This window comes from Triturus cristatus, chromosome 4_1, assembly GCF_964204655.1.
Source record: "Triturus cristatus chromosome 4_1, aTriCri1.1, whole genome shotgun sequence".
Taxonomy (NCBI): Eukaryota; Metazoa; Chordata; class Amphibia; order Caudata; family Salamandridae; genus Triturus; species Triturus cristatus.
The window spans coordinates 246,625,132-246,641,257 of NC_140585.1; the positions used below are offsets into that span (position 1 = coordinate 246,625,132).

The 16,126-nt window shown below is 43.2% G+C and overlaps 1 long non-coding RNA gene across 1 annotated transcript in view; it reads right to left on the minus strand.

Annotated features, from left to right (window-relative positions):
- Positions 1 to 9,434: 9,434 nt before the first annotated feature.
- LOC146854198 (uncharacterized) overlaps positions 9,435 to 16,126 on the minus strand; it is a 104,268-nt gene continuing 97,576 nt past the window's right edge. The window contains exon 3 of the long non-coding RNA XR_014981169.1: positions 9,435 to 10,265. This is a non-coding gene — a long non-coding RNA (uncharacterized LOC146854198). The remainder of the gene's footprint in view (positions 10,266 to 16,126) is intronic.

The window sequence follows — 16,126 nt, forward strand, 5'->3', positions numbered from 1 at the left end:
AGCACCTACGGTTTGTCTTTGAGGAATATCCAGATACTTGGGAAAATCATGGGATTATTTTAGTGATCTCTGGGATGGCCTTCCCAATGTAGTCAGAAAATATGGGGATGTCATCTGCATACCCGGAGGTTATGTATGAATTAGTCCCAAAGTGGAACCCTTTAATTTCTGGGGAGATGTTGATCATTTGCAGAAGTAGATCAATGGAAAGTAGGAAAAGTAAAGGAGAGGGGAGCATCCCTGTCGGGTACCTTGGTGAAGATCAAAGGAAGTTGACAGCACACCGTTAACTCTGATTCTTGCTTTTGTATGGGCATATAATGCCATAGCTATTTTGTTAGAAATTGGATTTCTGGTTGGCCAGGGCATGTGCCTAAGTGAGGCAGAAACCACCACTCTAGTCAGGGCAAGGGAGTTACACGCCTTAGATAATCCCTGCTCACCCCCTTGGTAGCTTGGCACGAGCTGTTAGGCTTATCCCGGAGGCAATGTGTAAAGCGTTTGCGCGTCACACACACACAGCAGCAACACACTAGGCACACCACAAAAGAAACTCCATACAAGGTTATATTAAAAATAGCCTTTGTATTATCATAAACACATTAGAATCATAACCACACAATATACACTTTGCCTACTGGCACCAGGTAGTAATTCACAGGGGATTATATACATGACAGGGCCAATCGGGCAGCTGTCAGAACCTTTAGAAAGCACAAGTAGGAAATATAGAACAACCAGCCACTACTGGTAGAATACTGTACTCCGCATCATGTTATGCATAACCACATTAGGCATAAATCACATTTAGAAGTGCACCATAGTAACACTCCCCAGGTGCATAAACACATTATGCATTAGCATTAGGCATCACATTATGCATCAGCCATATTAGGTATACATCCTAAAAATCAGCCGTGCACCCCAGTATCACTAGGAAGGTGCACACATCTCCTGGGGGGCCTTACGCCATACCAAGACACAAAATGACCACAGGCCAACTGGCCTTCCCTAGGGCCTGTCTGGGCTGTCCCAAATGCCCTTTGTCCCAAAGGTCAGCGCGCTAAATCATACGACCTTCCACCTGGCCCTCTGGCTGCCTTGGCAGCGAATACAGTGTAGCCTCGGCCACGTGCGCAAAGTAGAAGGGTGGGGGGTGTAACCCACCCTGGTCTCTTCAAAAAGACTGCCCCCACGTTGCAGCTGCCCGCGCTCTCACGGTGCAGCTGGAGATGACACAGCACTGGCACTAACCGTGCCGTAAGAGCCCCTATTACCGGGCTCCTCCTGGTGCCCTCGATAGGCACCAAAAATGCCCAACACCTTCAGCCCCACTCACCGGGGCTGATCTGCGCCGGACCCAGGCACCGACAATGTGCCTCGGGAGGCCCCCACTCACGGGGCCTCTCCTCACTTCGCCTGGTGACGCAGAACTTCGACAGGGAGCCCCAAGGCTCCGATCCGTCTCCTGTGAGCCTGTGAGGCTCAAATCTTCAGGCTTGCCAATGCGGGGTAGGCTCCCGCCCACTGTTAGGCACAACTCTGCCTGACTTCCACTCTGGGCATGTCCGGTCCCCTTCTGGCAACACGCGGGGCTCCCACTGGCACACGGGGGCCCCGCCTTCCTGACTTCCGTGCCGCGCTGCCTCGCATACGGCCGCGCCCACAACCAGGCAGCTTGCTTGACTGGCCGCGTCGTACGTGGTGCGGCGGCTTCTCTAAGTCCAGGAATGCGGGCTAGGCCCCCAGTCCTCCGTGAGCAGAAATGCGGGGTAGGCTCCCACTCAAAGTGGCACAGAATGCGGGGTAGGCTCACGCTCAAAGTGGCACAGAATGCGGGGTAGGCTCCCGCTTTACCTCCCAGCACCACCGGGGTGTCCCCATGCCGGGATTCCTTCTGCCCCGTGTTATTGAGCGCCGAAACCTTAAGGCACTCTCCTCCTCCTCTGGCAAGGTTGAAGTCCCCCTCTCTGGGACTCCAGAAATAAAGAGGTAGCGCTCACGAGGCGCTAGAATCCAAGAGTCCAAAAGGCAAAGCTGGGCCCAGGCAGGCCAGCTCACAGGGCCCTCCAAAAGAGGGGCAGTCCATGATGGTGGTTTCTACTGGGGCCCAGCAGGTACAAGTAGCACCCAAACAGCACACCGCGCTTGGACGCCCGTTGGGCAGCAATCGCGCTTTACAAATCGATATACAATACAATACAATACAATACACCATACATGGGGTCACAACCCCAGTATATATACTATATTTCCCTTTATTCTGTCCTGGCACAGTGCTTGGAGAACCAGTCTCAACTGGTTCTGGGGGGTACTGAAGCACTTTGTTTACAGTGCTTCTACTCCCCTTTGTCAGGTGGGGCTCGGTCCTTAGACACACCACAGTGGGGCGGAGCCAACATACACCCAGGCAGGCACAGACCTATTCAGGGTCAGGGGACTACTCCTCCCACTACTCCAAATGCAGATCTCCTATTCAGCCTAGCGCTGACTCATCCTACCCCTCCGGAGCCACACACCTCACCAGCCCCTGTCACTCCAGAGCCAGGCATGCAATACACATCAGGCAGGCAGAGACACATAGCACACAGAAATGCCAACTTCTAAAAGTGATCGTTGCGAGAGGGCGACAGTGGCGCCCCCAACTGCTGCACTGCTGAAATGAGGAAACTTTCCTCGTAAAGTGAACCAAGTTATTCATTATTAAACCACAGTAGTCCATAGTAGTCCTCGAATTTGATGACTTGCGTTTACTCCATGTAATCTTTGTTATAAAATCACTCCTGAGACAGCTGAGTTGAACTGGAATACTTTATTCCGCATTTTCAAATGCCGTATGTTGCCCATTAAGCTTGTACATAGACACGTGCTGTCAACCTTCATTCGAGCCAACACTGTGGAGTAAACGCAAGTCATCAAATTCGAGGACTACTATGGACTACTGTGGTTTAATAATGAATAACTTGGTTCACTTTACGAGGAAAGTTTCCTCATTTCAGCAGTGCAGCAGTTGGGGGCGCCACTGTCGCCCTCTCGCAACGATCATTATTGATTAACTGTGCTGGGACGGTCACAGCGCTGTTTTGCACGCATTAACTGGCAGTCAAAGCAAAAACGAAACCACACATCAAGGGAAGGAGTGCACTCGCCATCCTCACACTTGCTTAGCAATTTAATCGTCCCAAACGCGAGTTGCACCCCGGAGTTTATCAATCATAGCAAAAATTGCGCTAACAAAAAGCATCACTCTGGAGACAGCTAGTATATCGAAAGATTTCGAGTGAACAGTTGAAAGGGTCATCAAGTTACAACTGCAAATATGTATATTCTTTGAATTAAGATGAAGTTGCACGGACATTTTTAAGGCTGCTCAATACATCATGATTTTTGTTGAACGGAATGCAATGATTTGAAAAGACCGGATCGTTATGTTTCATTTATCACGATTGTTTTAACATGATTACATATGGCAATTTACATCACAAGTTAACATTGATTTGTTTTATTGTTTACTATTTCAAGGTTGAATTTGTTCGATATTAGTTGGGTTCACAGTTTGAGATTAACTTGGTTAATGCATTATGGGTATAGAAGGCAGCATAGGACACACAGGTCACGGGGTTTCCGTTCATTAGGGATTAATTAGGGAAACGTGAGTGAGAAGGCTTTAAGAGAGGTTTCGGTTGGGAGGGGGGTGATGATTTTTTGCGTTTGAAGGAAGGCACGTATATTTTAAACTGCCGGCTGTGGCTTCATGAGGTAAAACAACACATTTCGCTTTTGGTGAATTTGAGTAAAAGGGGTTGTAGCGAGTTGTTTAGTGTCACTTCGTGCTCACTTTATTTTCATTTCTTTGTGTGATAGGGATTCATGTGTTTGGTTTAAGCAGAGAAAAACACGGGAATCATAGTTGTTGGTGACCCACATATGTTTTTTAAGGGATTTATTAATAAGGGTGGCATTATTTCGTTATCAAGCAATTTTTGTGACAGTGATTATTCACGAGGTGGGGTAAGGAGGGAGGTTATGAGAAAATAGGGCAATGGATATCGGTTACAGTATTATGATTATTTTTAGGTATTAAGCATGTTGTTTATGCAGCTTTTTCTGATTTATTGCAGTACCCCTGACGAAGAACTAAATAAGTTCGAAATGCATTGGGTTGTTTCACAGTGTTGGCTCGAATGAAGGTTGACAGCACGTGTCTATGTACAAGCTTAATGGGCAACATACGGCATTTGAAAATGCGGAATAAAGTATTCCAGTTCAACTCAGCTGTCTCAGGAGTGATTTTATAACAAAGATTACATGGAGTAAACGCAAGTCATCAAATTCGAGGACTACTATGGACTACTGTGGTTTAATAATGAATAACTTGGTTCACTTTACGAGGAAAGTTTCCTCATTTCAGCAGTGCAGCAGTTGGGGGCGCCACTGTCGCCCTCTCGCAACGATCACTTTTAGAAGTTGGCATTTCTGTGTGCTATGTGTCTCTGCCTGCCTGATGTGTATTGCATGCCTGGCTCTGGAGTGACAGGGGCTGGTGAGGTGTGTGGCTCCGGAGGGGTAGGATGAGTCAGCGCTAGGCTGAATAGGAGATCTGCATTTGGAGTAGTGGGAGGAGTAGTCCCCTGACCCTGAATAGGTCTGTGCCTGCCTGGGTGTATGTTGGCTCCGCCCCACTGTGGTGTGTCTAAGGACCGAGCCCCACCAGAGCATATAACGTTTATTGCATACACAATTTCATCCATTTGTAAGGGTTTAATTAAGCGGATTGTATCCATTTCCGAAATGTTTTTCATTGGAAGACTCCGGAGGTAATCTAGACAGTCTCTCTTATTAATGCTTGACTGAGGGCTGTAGAGGGCAGCGTAGAACTTTTTAAACACCTCTAAAATTTCAGTATTTCTGATTTTTTGTGAGCCATCTGGAGCTTTGAGGTGTGGGATTTGTTTACTTTGATTTTTTAATTTAAGGGTGGCAGCAAAAGCTTTGCCCGCTCTATTGAGAAATAATAGCCTTTTGGATATCTGTGTGAGATGTGCATGTTTGTTCATTATGGAGTTGTAGTTGTTTAGAGTTTCAAAAGGATACTTATTTCTTTTTTTTTTGCTGGCCAATTTTTGTAATGTTTCTTTTATATCCCTCTTTTTTTGGGGCATACGTTTGATACTGGTACCCCTTATGATGCTTTTAAATGTGTCCCATAAGTCTACTGGGGAGGACACAGAGTGCTAATTTTCTTGAAAGTAAAGTTCTATTTCCCTCTCTAATTCTTATGTTTTCAACATTGTCTAGAGTTTCTGTGTTTAATTGCCAAATTCAATGTCTTTCTTTAGTAGGAAGATTCAGAATAGATACTGATATTGCTGCATGATCTGATACACTAATAAGTTGAATTGTGGCATTGGAGGTGGCAGGTAATAGAGATGCCTCTACTAGGTTTCAGTCTATGCGGGAAAAGCTTGAGTGGGGTAACAGAAGAATGCAAAATTGCTACCTGTAGGATTATGGATCTTCCAGACGTCTAAAAGACCAAGGGGCAGATTTACAAGCCCCTTGCGTCACTTTTGCACCGTTGTTGCATCACTTTTGTGATGCAGCGGCAGCGTAAAAGTTGCGGCCCATCTACAATGGGAGATGCGTCACGTTGTGAAGCCCTGCTCCACATTAAACCTGCGTCAGGTTTATATGTATGCAGGGTGGGCGTTCCATCGCAGGAAGCCCCGTAAAAGTGACGCAGTGAAATCTACAAGATTTCACGGAGTCACTTTTACGTCCATGCTGCGTCAAAACCTGGTGATGCAAGGGTTTTGAATGTTGGCGCAGGGAAAGTGACGCATCTCTATAGATGCGTCACTTTCTTGTAAATCTGCCCCCATGTGTATTGCACAAGTTGAGCATTTGTTTGTGTGCCTTAGGAGGTCTGAATTTGAATGCTGAGTGTTGGTCTAGTATGGGGTCCATTGGGAAGTTAAAATTGCCTCCACAGATAATTTTGCCATTGAGTGTTTTTTTTTGCTAGTTTCCTGTTAAGTGTGTGCCAAAAACGGGGGTCAGCCCCTTTAGGGGCATAAATGTTTATTGTATAGAAGTCCTTATCTCCATTTTTAAGTCTGGTGAGAAACCATTTACTGTCCATATCATGTTCTGAGGAGATGACAGATAGATTAAGGTAAGCACACCATTTGTTTTCTGCAGGTGTTCGATCAGATCACCTTTAGAGACCCAGTCTTTTCTCAATGATAGTGCATCTTTGGAGCCTATTTTCGTATCTTGTAGAAAAACTATATCGCCTAACATGTCTTTACAATAATCATATATTGTAGTTCTTTGGTATTCAAGAAGAATATGTTTAGTGCTGTCATTGTAGCTGGTAGTGATTGTTAGATAATGTTTTTGACCGGGAGGCCTATGTAAGCCCTTTGAGGATTTAGCAACCAAAATCATAGGACCAGGATTCACATTTTGTTAGAGGGGAAGAGATGAAGGATGGACAAACAATAGGGCGTAACTACTGCAAAATTGTGTAACATATGTGGGTCTTAAGATCCCCATTTGGTGAATTTGCCACCCATCCCACCTGAGGGGTCTGTAAGAGACAGAGTGCATATGGGGAGGTTGTAGTGGAGCACGGCCAAATGGGAAGTATCAAACGTGCCGGTCGATTACGAGTAAGTGGTCATAAGAGTTTGAGTGGGCAAGTGTACAGAGTGGACTAAGAGGGTTGGTCCATCATAGAGAGAGCCTGTGAGTCATGTGGGAAGTGGGTGATTGCATATACTTGATGTTATGGGCAGATCAGTCGTATGGTGCAGCTAAAATTGAGGGAATAGTTGAAAATGTAGGGAATATGGGGATGTTAGTTGGCATCCTCGGTGTGAGTGGAGCATCATAGGTCGAGGGGGACATCATGCATATAGCGTTGACGTATGTGACTCTGTCGGGTGATAAACGTTTGACCCAGATTTGGTAGGTCCACAAGTTGTCCATGGATGAACATGAGCAATATATAAACTTAATTGCTATAACAGTAAAATATGAATTATCATAGATGATGCATGAACATAACTGGTAAAACATCGCACCTATGGGCAACCTGATGTAACAGTAACACCATAGCTTATAAATGTACTATTATGGGTCACTGTATCTTTCCAGCAGAAAACAGTTAGATGAATTTACATACTATTGCGTTCTCATATAATTACTCTCCGTCTACAAGTATATTCTATATCTTTGTATATCAGTAAATGGTTGAATATACTAATGATTTACAAGTAGCCCTGGAACTGGTAAAAGATGGAAACCTACTTATGTAACTCATGATGGATTATGGAGGTTTAGATGTGTGTCAAGCCACAGACTTTCTTGTTAAACCCTAGATTAGATTTAACAGTCAACATCAAATAATGGTCACCATGTGCATCAAAACTGCTCTGGAGTAACCATATAGCCATAAACTCAAGTACCATTAACATCGGTTCTCTATACCCTTTATAGGTCTTACATGGAGGAAATTGAAAAGGTGACAACTTCGATCAGTCTACCAAATTTATACATTCTTGATCCTTATATGGTGACATGGAAACATGGGTGGCGTCAAGTCACATAAAAATGACTAGTATCGACCTGCATAAGAGAGGGCACTAGTAAGTTCTCTATAATGTGTAAAGGATGCATATGTCCCTGACAGATATATCTGAGGCGATGCAGTATTGACAGTAGGAATTTGGCTATGAGGTTGATCAACAGGTAGTGTTATAGTTCAACAAAGAAAGATGATGCATACTTACAGTTGTCACACTAGTATCAGACTGGTCATAATGGATGGATATCTTTGGGCAATTATGCACCAGACATATAAAATGTGTAATGTTCTTAGCAATAGATGTCACCCCTTTGTGGTCTCTAGGACATAGTCTGCATCCATTTGTGACTCTTATTTGTTGTCCAAAAATGCAGAGAGCTCCGTCGGGTCAGTGAAGATTTTCAGTTGACCTTTAAAGGTGATTCTGAATTTCAATGGGCCAGCAAATGAATATGGGATCTCCATTTCCGTGAGTTTTTTCTGTAGGGCTAGTAATCCATTTTGTTGGATGACTGTTTCTATTGAATAGTCTTGAGGTACAGATATTTTGTGGTCTTGCCAGTTTGTTGCTCTAATTCCCCTCATGTGGGCTAAAATCTGTTTGGAGTGCTGGTGACTCGGCGGTTTAAAAATCAGAGGAGGTGGGGAGTAAATGACTCTGTGAACCCTTTCAATCTCAAAATCTTTTGGGAAAGAGATTTGAAGAGCTTCGGTGATACATGAGATTAAGAAGTCAGCTCTTGATTCAGACGAATTCTCAATTCCTTCTGGTGGACCAAAGCTACACAGATTGTTCTGCCGATTTCATTCAAGTTCTGTTATTTCGCGTTCAAGATATGACACTGATCTTCAGGCAATGAGTACATCAAAGTCCGTATGGGGTAAAAGGTCGCTTAATTTCAACAGGCATGCAGCATGCGTCATTTTACAATAGATTTGATAAGGCCTCACTAATACAAAAGAAGTCTAACACCCCCCACCGCCCCTAATTGATTCCCCACAAAACTTTCCCTATATTGAACCTCCTCCCCAACCCCTTTGTTTCGTCACCTGCCTACCTCCTGCCTCATTCCTCTGTCATCTGGTTTCCCTCTGTCCTCAGTTACTCTGACTGCCCCAACCCTTCCTGCCTGCTTCAATCTCGTCCAAATCTGCGTGTCCATGCGACAATCCAAAAACAATAATAGTTTTATAAAAACGACCTAACTAATTGCCAAGCTAAAGTTAACCTACCTATAGGAAGGGTGGGAGGGACAACGAAACGCCTCCCCTACCTCGCACTCCACTTCTTGACTAAAGAACGCGGCGTTCAAATCGCCGTGTTCAAAAGCAGGTGCCTCAACCGCCCAATCCACTGCTGCTTTTGGACCGTACCAAACGGCCCGAAGCTGCCCGGTGGTGGACATTCTTTGTATGTCACCCCCAGGAGCCCCAATCGGGCAATGAGTACATCAAAGTCCGTATGCGGTACAAGGTCGCTTTATTTGAACAGGCATGCAGCTTGCGTCATTTTACAATAAATTTGATAAGGCCTCACTAATACAAAAGAAGTCTAATACCCCCCCGCCCCTAATTGATTCCCCATGAACATTTCCCCTTATTAAAGCTCTTCCCCAACCCCTTTGTTTCGCCACCTGCCTGCCTCCTGCCTCACTCCTCAGTCATCTGTTGTCCCTCTGTCCTAAGCTACTCTGACTGCCCCAACCCTTCCTGCCTGCCTCAATCTCGTCCAAATCTGCTACCAGGAAAAAAACCCTGAACAGGTGTTTCTCCTGTCCCCCCATGCCTTTTTCTTGATATAATGCTCTATTTTTTAATAAGATGCAAAGCTTCAAAAAACAACTTAGGAACAAAAATATTTTAATTTTAACAACATAACATGACAAGAAACTAATCAGTGTTAGTGCGCTCAATAAATGATTTAATAACATAACAATAACATAACATAACATAAAGAATTATTTGTTCACACTGTCGCTTAAACAGTTAAATCAAACATAACCACCAGCTATAAGAAAGTGGTTCCAGAAATAGTGGAGAAGAGCTGCCGTTCAACAGCTACCTCTTTAACACCAAATATTCAAACCCAGCATATAAGATAACCTCGCCGTAATATTTGGCAAATATAATCCATTCGCTATGAATGAAAGATAGTCCCCATCTGGACGGAAAAATTGGAAATCATCTTTCGTTATATCCGAATGAGCCAGCCAATTTATCCCCTTAATACTGCTAAAATTGTGAAGTTCCCTGTTTACTTTCCGTCTGGATCTGTCTACAACTGTGAATTTCTCAGCTCCTCTTCAAACCCTTCTGGGCACCAAAGCAGTCAGAATCAGTTTCGTATTTGGCCAGGAGGTGACTATTAATTACAAATCCATCTTCTTTGTGATCAGCAACCCAAGACCTGAAACCTGGACAATATCGTTTTCACCCAAATGAATAAGTTAAATGGTTGGACATTTTCTAGTCAAACACACCTCGCTTAAGAATTGCATCAATTGACCCCATTCCATACCACCTTTTCCCCACCAATCGATCTTTATATTGTCAAAACTAAAGCCAAGGTTCTGTCCATAACAATTTCTTTCAGCTTGCTTTCCTGCCGACTATATAAATGAATGTCCAACAATCCAGACATTTGCCATGGACGCAGATGGGCACAACGGACTACCTAAAAAGAGAAAAATGTTAGAAAAAGCAGTAAAAATATATAAATCCTCTAACATATTTTAAACAACAAGTGGAAGACCAGCGGCCCAAATGTTTCAATTGCTTCAAGGAGAAACCCCTTCTTACTACCTCTGAAGCGGCACCTATTCTGAAGGAATGAGTACCGAAATCATTAGGATTATAACCTAAAAGGCTTAATACTTATCTTAAAACTGATAAAATCTGTGATGCTTTTAAGACAGAACCGCCTAGGTGTTTGAAAATAAAGACGGGCAAAAAACCACTCACTGCTCTAAATTCAAACCAAGCGGTCACCGGGCAAAGCGGGCAGCTCAGCTTCCGCAATATCGCTGTAGCTCCTTTCCCCTTCTAATCTGTCTTTGATTTTTCCAACAGAATTCGAAAAGACAGTCTGGTTATTAACACGTTTGAAACTTTTAGCCCTTCAAACTCGCCCATTCTCAGTAACTCCGAGATCCTGAAGGCTCCAAAAAATAACCAAACCATACATAACATGAACAATAAGAACTCAAAATTTGAATAGCAAATTTGTGGTAAAACTTGAATAATGCTGCTTAACAGTTTAAAAGATATGGGTTTTCTTACATATGACAGCGCTTCTTCATTTTTGCCAGCCTTGTAAAATTCTCCTACCTAGTTCTCCCGCTGATGGTTCGTAGCCCCAAAAGCACTTACCATAAAAGGCTAGACCTGCAAGTTTGCCCGCAATTGTAGTGGCAGAAATATTCTGTTCTCTGTTGGCCATTATAAACCGGAGAATGTCCTCCCTATGATTTTCCCAACCTAATTCATTGCTGACTCTAAAAGAAGCGCTTAATTCTAAAAATTCTGACCATGCTCTTTTATAAGCCAATCTTGTACTATGAGCTAGGGAGTTTTCTACAATATGTCGTATTTTTAATCTGGTAGATCCCATACCGCCTGTGGAATCTGGGTTTTCATTGGGTCTGCTCCGGGCACCAAATCACGGAATCTCAGCCACCGGGAATGAGTTATCGCATCTGCTATATTATTATCTGTTCCTGGTACGTGTTTAACCTTAAAAACTGTACATCAGGCAACCTAGCATGAATCTTTGCAATAATTTGAGAAGCAGTCTGTCTTTAGCCTTTTGGCCATTTACCAGGTCAACCACAGTTTAATTGTCAACATGAAAAATTACAGTTTTGTTTGATAATTTCTTGCCCCAAACTGCCAATGCCACTAGCAGAAGGGAAAAATTTGAGAAAGGCTATGCTTCCTTTCTCAGAAATACATTTTGATGGACAACTTTCAGCAAACCATTTACCATCCCAAAAGAGCCCAAAACCATTGGCTCCTGACGCGTCAGCAACAATTTGAATTGACCATATAAAATCCTCATCAAGAGACCAAATTGTAACTCCGTTGAAAGCCCTCAAAAACATTATCCAGACTTTGAAATCTGCTCTCATGGCAGCTGAAACTCTAATTCTGTGATGAGGCAAGGTAACCCCTGACATGGCAAAACCTAACCTTCTACAGAAAGATCTACCAGCTTTCATGACTCTGCAAGCAACGTTTAAATGCCCTAGAAGACATTGCATTTCTTACAGAGTTAATGTATGTGATAACCTGGCATGTTGTAGCATCTCCACCATCTCCTTAACCTTCTTAACAGGTAGTCTTGCCTCCATTTTAACTGTGTCTATTTCGATACGTAGGAAGACCAAACAACTTGAAGGGCCTTCAGTCTTTTCATCTGCCAGAGGAATGCCTTAATCATTTGCCAATGACTTAAAAAACTGAAGAGCTCTGCTACATTGTTGAGTGCCAGCTGTACTAATAAAAAGGAAGCCATCTAGATAATGTGTTATTTGAACGTGACCTGAACTGAAAACGGAACACCATTGAATAAAAGAGCTAAACTCTTCAAAAAGATTGCAAGAGACTGCACATCTCATCGGTAAAACGTTGTCTACAAAAAATTGATCTTCAAAATGAATACCTAACAAAGAAAAATCCAGCGGGTGCACAGGTAACAATCTAAAAGTAGACTTAATGTCACACTTCGCCAATTCAGCCTTCAATCCTGCCTTCCTTACCAGCTCTAGCACTACATCAATTGATGCAAACTGAACGATAGTATCTTCCTTAGCTATGAAATCATTAACCAATAAACCTTGAGGCCATGACAAATGCTGAGTCGTGCGAAATTCACCTGGTGTTTTCTTTGGTACAACTCCTAAGGGTGATACGGTAAGATCTGGTAGTGGCCATGTAGATAATGGACCTGCCATCCTTCCTTCTGCAATTTCTGACCACAACTTATGTTTAATAACCTGTGGGAGTTGTCTAGCCGATTTTGAAATTTTTAGCAAATCTACGGCAACAGGGTCCTTGAGAACCCAGTCGGAAGCCTTCTTTAAACCCCCATTCTAATCTGGCTGCTTTGTCCCTTTAAGGATTGAATTGCAACCAGTAGCATAATTTATGTATATTAATTGGGGTAAGAGCCCTTGTAATTAGGCTGGAATGAATTTCCCCTTCCTCTGCCTTGCCCAAAATTACTCCAGTTTGACTGCTCCCCAAAATATTGCAAAATGGCATGTTTGCCTCCACATTTAGAACATTCCTGCTTGTATCTGCAGGGAATCTTCTGGCAGTACCCCCTGTTAAAATTCCAGCATAATCCTGAATATGCTGATTGTGGTTTGGCCCAATTACCCACCCCTCCCGAGGTGGGTCTGCCAAGAAAAGGCCGGTGTGAAACGGCGAGCCCGCTCACTGTATGCATAGTGGGAGGGGGTGTTTGGGGATACATCCACTGAACCCATAACTCGTTATCTACTTCTCCCCAGGGCTTTTCGGGAATAAGGTCCAGCCAAGCTCTGAATTCTTCATCATAATGAAGCCAGGCAAAGCTCCCAAATTCAGTATGAGCCTTTCTAATCATGTCTAGATATTGAAAAAATAGGAAATTTTTCGCAATAAAGACGTGCAAAAATTAGAAAGGTTAGCATCCATGAATCTATAGTTGTGGGAACCCTTGGCCTCTTAGCTAGCTCCCAAGCTTCTTTCCTAGAACCTTCTTTTGATTGAATTTCTCTCAAAGAAACTTAAATACGTCTACGAATTCCCCTTTCCAAATTTTCTGTTTTGTATTTTTTCTCAGATGGGAACCTAGAGGCATAGATAAACCCATATAGGGAAGCCTTTTCCAGCCTTCTGACTTTGATTTCTCTTTTTTATTACCACACTCTTCCTTATTACTTTGAGCTTTAGCTGATTCTGATAACCCACCCTTCTTTTATTTTTGTCGGATGACAATTCTTTCTCAGACAAAACAACTGTTCTTTCACAATGAGAACAAGCATCAGTCCCCACACACTTATCTTCAAGAATCACCTCAGATGTTTTCCATTTTTTTTAAACTGATTTACTGTAACTATCACTGAAAGGCTTCTCGCCTGATCTTAAAGATTTGTCCCAAACTGACGTCTTCCGCCTTCTGTACCCTTCTTGGCATCCTTTGTGCCCTGCACAGCCAATCCACCTATCCTCTTGCTCTTTTTCCTGAAATTATGAGCCTTGGACAGCTTTTTAGAAACGCCACCCATGTATGATTTGAAAGTCCCAGAGGATAAAACTTCGATATCTTCCCCAATTTACCCCTCTTCCAATTCAATTGAGTCGCCATCACCTAACCTGTCTTCAAATTGAACGTTCTTAGATCTCCGGCTACAGCCCGGCTGTACCCTGTCCCCCACTCCACCATCATAAACCCTCGGATTTATAGCCTTTTTAAGATGAGAGATTTGATGTTCTTCCAACGATGCCAGGAAAACCGCATCAAAATCTTCCCTTTCATCCTCCAATATCTTGCAGGATGCTTTAGACCTGCTAGTTGGTTTTTTACTGCACTTTCCGTCGTTTTGCAGTATCATCCCAGCGTTAGCCTGCAAGTTGCCAAAACTTGTTGACACTGGAACACCTGTAACCGCTGACGAAGGCAGGTCACTCCCTTTCCCTCCATCTTGAACCCACACCCATTTTCCTGGACCTTCCTAAACCAGCCCAGCTTTGGTTGATATATCCCTTTCTTTAACAACCTCAGGGTTCGACAATAAATTCTCTTTATTCTAGCTAAGAATGCCATTAACCGACTGCAAACTTGGTTGCCTATTTCTTACTTCTTAGGAAGCCTCACAATTTTGTATTTTGCTATGTGGTAACATTATATCACCCTTCTATCCAGAAATCATTGGAGAAAAAGGCCTCTCACCTGGGATAGTATGTACACTTAGTACCATTTGCAACTTTCTGCCAAAAATTGAATATTTTTCTTGTCATTACCTTCATTCAGAGCAAAAGTCTGCTCAAAAACAACATTCTCTGAAAGAAAGGAACCACTAGGGGGTGTTAACGGTGTATTTTTTTTACAAAAACCTCCTCATTCTCAATAAAAGAGGATCCTTTAAGAGATTTCCCTATCCCTATGGGCCTGCCTCTCAATGCACGTGTGTGCGATCTGCCCCTCCTTCTCCTCAGAACCGAAAAAGCAGGCTGCCATGTGGAGGTAAGAGGAGTTGGCTCCTTCACACCCTCCTTAACCACTATGTTATCTGTCTTTGTATAATTATTCCCAGGGGAGCTGTCACTTGAGGAGCACGCTAACACGGCCGTAGACACGCTGTCAGCCGACGCACTCTTTTTCCTCCCAAAACCCGTCCAAGCTTGTGACAAGATGCCAGGCATCAACAAATCCTCCCACCCTGCCTCACATAACAGCCTCAGGGCTCCATTAACCGAAGCGGCTGACTCTGCCATAGTTAATTGCCAAAAAAGGCCCAAGAATAAATAATAACTGACCCCCACAACGAAAACGCTTCCCCTACCTCTCACTCCACTTCTTGACTAAAGAACACGGTGTTCGAATCGTTGCGTTCAAAAGCAGGCACCTTACCCGCCCAATCCGCTGCTGCCTTTGGACCATACTAAACGGCCCATAGCTGCCCGGGGGTGGATATTCTTTGAATGCCACCCCCATGAGCCCCCATTCTAATCCTTGTAGACATTTGGTTTACACGTTGTTGTAGTTTTCGACTAAGCAGATTCTTGATTCACCTCTTGATATTCTTATTGTTAAGTATTTAAGGTCTTTGCAAATTCCAGCAACTTCAATCTGTAGAATGCCAGTGTTTGTTTTGGTACTTAGGGCTATTCGTGCACTGTGTTTAGTTTTTTTCGGATAAAATCTAGTGTGGAAGAAGCATCTGATTTCTCTTTCACTGGGGACTCCGGAGTGGGAGGAGATTGTTTTGAATCTTGACCGCTGTAAATATGATCAAATGGCCTGCTTGTATGTGACAATTAGCTGTGTCTTTACCAATATTTTGAAAGTAGATCGACCTATAGATTTTTATGGTTCTCTTAGTCTGTTGTATTTTTGTGTTAACAATGGTTGTTTGTGATCTGCAGCATCTATGCCATTTAAAATCCCATTGCTTTAAGAGGTTTATCCACATTATAGGGGTCGGAGGGAATGCAGCATCACTTCCTATGAGTGTGAGGGTCAGACACTTCTGTTGCCCCTATGAGTTACTGAAATAACGCCGCTTAAAATAATACAAGCTGTGGGCCACAGTTTCACTGAATTTGTTGTGGTTCTGTGAAAGAGCTCTCTGAAAATCCTATGACTTCCTGTATTTTGTTGCAGGCCCCGAATGCAAAGAATTCACATAAATGATGTTCTAAACTGTGAATGTTAAATGTTAGAGCCATGTGATTTATCTAAAAATGGATTTAACTATAATTTTTAATTTTGCTTTATTTAACCTTTAACTTCTTTCCTTGGTATTGTTGTTTTCACAAGACTCCAAT